Source organism: Pygoscelis adeliae, unplaced genomic scaffold, assembly GCF_000699105.1.
Source record: "Pygoscelis adeliae isolate BGI_AS28 unplaced genomic scaffold, ASM69910v1 Scaffold175, whole genome shotgun sequence".
NCBI lineage: Eukaryota > Metazoa > Chordata > Aves > Sphenisciformes > Spheniscidae > Pygoscelis > Pygoscelis adeliae.
In genome coordinates, this window is record NW_008824941.1 from 4,335,180 (window position 1) to 4,341,910 (window position 6,731).

Consider the following 6,731-nt stretch of genomic DNA (forward strand, 5'->3'; position numbering starts at 1 on the left):
TGCTCTTCTACGTGGGGAGGTTTGGCCGCCGCCCCTCTTGTCCCCGCCCACGCTGAGTCCGAGCTGCCGCTCGTCAGGGGCTCCCTCCCCCGGCTCGGGGCGGGGGGCTGGGGCACCCTCTCACCCCCTGCGCCTGTGCTTCGTCCCGGTTTTGCCGCTTCAGGAAGGGTCCCCCGGCGCCATCCTCCGCTTCGGAGCCCTTCGCCTCGGTGGCTTCAAATCAATCAGATTGATTTGAATCAATCAATTCAGATTGGTGGCCTGAAAGTAAGTCCTGGGCAGCTTGGTCTGTTGTGAAAGACTAAGAGGGAATTTACAGTGTTTTCTACAGCCAGGAGAGTAAAGGACTAGCTTAAATATGAGGCTTTGGTTTATGCACCAAACGTTTTAGGAGACTATGTCACACCTAGTGGAAACTAACCTTCAGTCAGGAAAGCGTGTTATTTTTCCCCACTTTTTGTTTGTCTTTCTCTTGATATCCTGTGCATAAACCAAGCTTCAAGTTTGAGGTTTCAAATTGAGATGGAAATGAATAACCATTGCATACGTAATTCTTTCTAGTGCTCAATATGGCAATCAAATCAAGGTAATAAATTCAGAGAGTAGCGTTTCAATCCATGAAGACTGAAATTTCCAAGCCTAAATATCAGAGTGATAGTACTGGAATTACATTAGGGATCACCCAACTAAGGGTCATGAGACTGCATTGCACAGGCAATGCTGTGCTCATATTATGCTGAGGAAAATTCTATAGATAGCCTAAAATAATTATCCAAAAGTAACTGTCTATTTTAGGGTTGACTGAATAGATCTCTAGGTTTCACTAAATTTATCTGATTAGATCTCTATTGATTGTAATGGGAGCTTAGCTTGCATGTAAACATCTAAATAGATGTCTAAATCTGTGAGCTGTACCACTCAGGATGACTATATTGTAATAAAAAGACACCCAAGATAGCTTTAAACTGTCCAGCTTGGGTAAGTCCAATCTAATTTCACAGCAACGTAGAATTTAGCTCAGAATAATATCCTGCCGTGAAGGGTGACTACAGTATAGGCTATTTTGGAGACCTGTAGTAATTTACTTTGGGTAATAAAAGTTTTAGCATTGACTTAAATGGGATATTATTTGGTAACAAAGCTGTTTACCAAGCTGCACTACGCAACCTTGATGCAAAAAGTATTTATTCCTTGCGCATTAGTGCTAGGGATATAGAATGAATTCAGCTGGTGAAATCCTGGCCACGTTGATGAAAGAATGACATACTAGAATGACATTATAGTAAAGTTTATTTCATTTTTTATTGTGTAATATTGCTTCATTTGCTTGCATGGACTTTGAACTTGACTGAGGTCATGCAGTGACACATAGCTCATTACCATGGCTGGCTTCTGTTAAATTGTAATTTATAGTGCATTCAAATAGTCAAAGTTATTCTTGCCTTAAATGTGCAACATTACAGTTACTGCCACAACATTTCTTCTGCCACCATGCTTGTTTTTGGTAACCTTTCTGAATACCTTTCTGAATAACTTTTCTTTATAATCTTCTCTAGTATTAAGAAAAGGCTCCGGGGAGACCTTATTGCAGCTTTTTAATACTTAAAGGGGGCTTATAAGAAAGATGGGGAGAGACTTTTTACCAGGGTTTGTAGTGATAGGACAAGGGGTAATGGTTTTAAACTAAAAGGGGGCAGATTTAAATTAGATATAAGGAAGAAATTTTTTACACTGGGGGTGGTGAGACACTGGAACATCTTGCCCAGAGAAGCTGTGAATGCCCCATCCTTCTAAGTGTTCAACATCATGTTGGACAGGGCTTTGAGCAACCTGATCTAGTGAAAGATGTCCCTGCCCATGGCAGGGGGATTGGAATAACTCTGTGATTCTATGATTCTACTAATATGTTTATATTTGAATTCTAAGTCATTAGTAATGGAAATTGTAGGCAGTTTTGAAAATTGACTAAATAACCCTCTCTCATTTTTTGCTCTGTAACAAAACTGCTTTCTCTTTTATTTAGGGATTTTTCCTTGGAGATTAATTCAGCCTTTCATTGGACTTATAAAAGTAAAAACATTCTTTTAAGGTGACACAGAAATTAAAAAGTAACCAATTGACAGATATGCTCCTTCAGCGATACTCAGTCAGGCATTTTGTCTTTTATATTTGCAATAACCAATTTCAGGTAACTCTCCTAAATTTAATAATTCATATTTTCTTTACTTGCAAATGAATTAAAAATAAACACTTCTTAATCTCTTTTAACATATGATCTTAAAAGAAGCATTTTTGGCTAGGACATCATTTAGATTAATTTGGAATTCTCCAAATTTTCAGTGGGTTCTTATCTGTTCTATTACTGATGATAGGATCACACTACACTCCCAGACTTCACTGGAGGGACCATAGGTGGCCACTGTTAGCAGAGAGTTAGGCAAAATGCTTGCAGAATTCTGACACTAGGCAAGCACAAGAGGCTGGGAAGGGTGTGCACAGGGCAGGCTACTTCTGTGCTATCATCTGAGACTATCAGTTGCAACCTAGAGCGATATTAATTTTCAAATTTTCTGGACAGTGACTAAATTAAGCTTCTATTAAAAAGATTATGGTTCAGTCTAAAACGACCTCTGTTTTTCCACTGTGGGGTTTGGTGGTTTTTTATAAATTTAGCAATCCATTTGAGAATATGCTTTTCCAAGTGTAAGTTTCAGCAGGGTTTTTCTATTATTCCTTTTTTCTGTTATCCTCAGGTAACCTGCCCATGAAATTTATATTCACTGTCACCTCCCTAGTACAGCTGGGGATATACTGTAGGGCATTGAATTTTTCTTTTATACCACTGTGAAGAATAATTTGGTTTTTTTTTTTAAATCTCATGGCCTATTTACATTAGCTGGTAAGAAGAATTTTCTAACCTCAGATGATGCCAACAACAGTTAAAATTCATTATTGACTACCTGTATGGTGTTACGCCAAGAGGCACATCTGATACTGAGGTTCTGTCCTGTTACATCCTGTATGCAAAAGTGACAATTCTTGTTTAAAGACTACACAGTAAATATGCAAAACAGACAAAATGGGAAGCAGAACACAGGTACAAAAAGAGGAAAGGTGGGAGTCACCATAAGTAAATATAGATGTCTGAAAGGTACAGATATTGCCTAATAGATATCATCAATAGAGTAATGAAGTCTAAAATAGCGTTCTTGATTTTTTTAATAGCATTTAGACTTCCAGAGACATACAGCAGGTTAGCAGGAAAGCCAAGAACAGATTCTAGGAATAGGAGTCACCTCATCTTCCTTAAGACATATGCAACATAGCTATTTCTGAACCTCACTTTATATTCATTGTAGAGAAATAGATCTTTTTAGGATTCAATCCATCTGATGTATTTAAAATGTCTATTTCAGAGTTAGAGGAATTCTGTCTTAGACTTCATAGTCTATAGTGACTAGATTTCTATTGATTATACATGGAGACTGGGATGACTCAGATAAAGAGCAGACCTCTGCATTTAGTCAGATGAATTCCACCCTAAATATTTTGACTAAAGGAACAGTGCTTTTCTCTCTGGACCATGAAATCATTCTGAGTAAGAAGATAAAGCAAATCTAAGTAACTGCTGTGCATTCCAGAATAAGTTCAAATAAACCTTTTCCTCTTCACTTAGTTATGCCAAATATGCCTGCTTTGAAATTCTGGAGACACCTGACTCAACTGACTGTTTTGCATACTCATCATCAATACTGTTCTGTATTCTACCACCCTATTATCCCAGACAAGGCACAGAAATTCAGAGTGGACCATCACACAGGTACATTATTTACAGTATCACATTACCTTATTTGCATATAAACTACCCCAATAAACCGGTGTCTAGTGAAGGAGGTCCCAAAATATCAGACATATGCATAGTTTCAGTTACTGACTTCTTATAAAAATCCCTTCAACCAGAGAAGAGTTCCAGGGATTCTAACTTGTAATTTGTATTCCCATTATATTTAATAACTCTTTATACAATCCATCTAGGTCAGTTTAAATGAATGCCTTGTTGCTACTTAGATGATTATGGGTTGCAATTCATTTAACGTGCCCAACGATTCATGTTTAATTTATTGAATTTAATGCAGTATCTGAGTGACCTATGCATGTGTAGTACTTTAAATGCATGCACACCGGCACATACGGCCCTCTGCAGTATTTTGCTTAAGTAATCAGCTTATCAGTGTGTTAGAGTTTGAGATATCATGTGATTCTATACCACTGTTTAATTTAATGCTGCTTGCAGTAATGAGCCTGTCTGGGTTGACTGGCTACCTCTCGGGAGCTCCGTGGCTTTTATGCCAGCAGTAATGGTTCAAAATGTGTCCAGTTCTATGATTTGTTACCTGGCATGAGCCACTGACTTGTGTTTGAATCTTGTTGTATTTTTGTGTTGGGAAACTAATTAATGAGTGCCCTTTGTTTACAGCTGGAGGTATGAATCTTCCTTCGATACCTGACAAGTCAAATGGCATTTACAAGTAATAATATCTTTTGTAGAAATTATCTTTCTGTATGAAAAGGCTCTGTAGGGTACACCTGTATTATTCCCTGCATCTTTTGTAGTTAAGTTTTTCATTAATGTGAGGAGAGTGGAGGCTGCCTCAGGGAAATGTGAGCTCTCTTAAAATCCAGAAGTTCAGGTCATTACTTTTGGCAGACCTATATTTTTATGCTGCCTATTAGCCTATTCTGTGTTCTGTTCATGATAAAAGACTGTGCTTTCAGTTCTCATCATGATACTGAATACTTGCAAGACAGGGGCAATGAAATTATTGAGGAAAAATGCTGTTGGCCTGATGAAAGCCACATTACCAGCAATTTTTTTTGCCTTAACCACATTCCTTTTGTATCTCTAAACCGCAGTACCCAAGCTGGTGATTGATATCTGTGATATCAAGTAAGGGGAAATTCGTATGGCATTCTTATCACCCAGTTCCAGAATTTTTTCTAACCTCTGTCTACATGACCAAATTCTGCTTTTCACATTCACCAAATCCTGTGATTTTTTTGTTATATACATTTTCCTGGGTTTTAAGTCCTCATAGTAGGATAACAGAAGGAAGACCTCACTGTAATCAGCTTTATTTCTGACTTGTGTTGAAGGACGTCTGAAAAAAAGAGTTCAGAAACTAGTTATCTGCAAGATTTTGTATGTTCCATCTGCTAAATATTTGGATTCTAAACAGTGAAATATAGTTCAGTGTACTTTTTCTTAACAAATAGTTCCCGAGTAAACATCAATGCGCCCTGTAGTGACTACTGAGATGCGCTAGTTTTAATTTCCTGTTAAGAAATAGACCCCAAATCCTGAAGGAGCAATGGTAATTCCATACTTAGATCTACACAACTTAGTTAGTTACATTAAATTATACCCTGTAGTGGGTCAGAAAATGATAAGTGCAAAGTAGTAGGGCTGGCTGTCAGCACATCAAAAACATTCAGATGTAGGCTAGAGAGTGCCTAGCAGAGGCATCTAGCAGAAAGATCCTAGATCAGAGTTGCTTTTTTTAAACAAATTAAATTTAGTGCAAATACATTTATTGGCCCCATAAACATTTAGAGCTTATAAAGCTAAACTATCAACTTTATAGGAGAAGAATTTGCTGGCATAGCAAACTTTTGCACTGAGTGCTAGTTTATTTCCAGGATCCTCGGAACAGTTGTCTAGTAGAGGTAAAATGGCATAGTTCCATCATTGGAGTTATGATTTATGTCAACTGATATGCCAACCCTTGACTTGTATTTATTTCTACTGGCATCCATTTGTTTTAGAAACATTTCAAATGCTTTACACATTCATCTATCTAAAATCAAACTGAAGCAACATAAGCCCATAACCAACCACCTACACATAATCCAAGCTTGAAATGACTCCCTAGTCTTTAGCTGTAATGACTTTGAGAGAAAAAGTGGGTTGCCTTGTACAAAACCCCTAAGAGATAAAAACAAACAAAAAAAAGTCCTGTTGCCTTAAACATATAATGTAGTTAAATGATGAGAGGGTAACAGCCAAATTTAGTGTCATTAATGCTCTAACAGGACTGAGAATTCCTTCTTGGACATTATGATTGATGGTAAAATCAGAAAAGTGTCCCTATGAAAGTTGATTTTGATGCCATTTTGCAATCTTGTTAATTTCTCTCAAGGAAAAACAGGTTTATCGTCACATGTCTACAGGGCATGCCTCTTGCCCACCATATGCAGATTTGTTGACTGTTCCCCTACAATGTCTTGCTGACTCTCCTGCCATTCCCAAATCTGGGTTCTGCGGATTTTGGGGTTCCATGTAAATATAGGGAAGGGTTTAGGCAAATCCTTAATAAATACAATAACAGTGAGCTAGATACTATAACAATTGACTGGGCAAACCCAGTAATTTCTTCACTATTTTTCCATGCTTTAAGGTCTATGAAGTTGAGCTGATCAGTACTAACCATAATGAATTTGCATCTACTCTATGTAGACTGTCATCCAAAGACTAACATTAAAATGCTTTTGGATGTGAAGCATCCTACCTAAAATCTGAAATAAGTGACTCCATTTCAGTTGTGATAATAATACCTCTTTTTCATAGAATCATAGAATAGTTTGGGTTGGAAGGGACCTCTAAAGGTCATCTAGTCCAACCCCCCTGCCGTGGGCAGGGACATCTTCAACTACATCAGGTTGCTCAGAGCCCC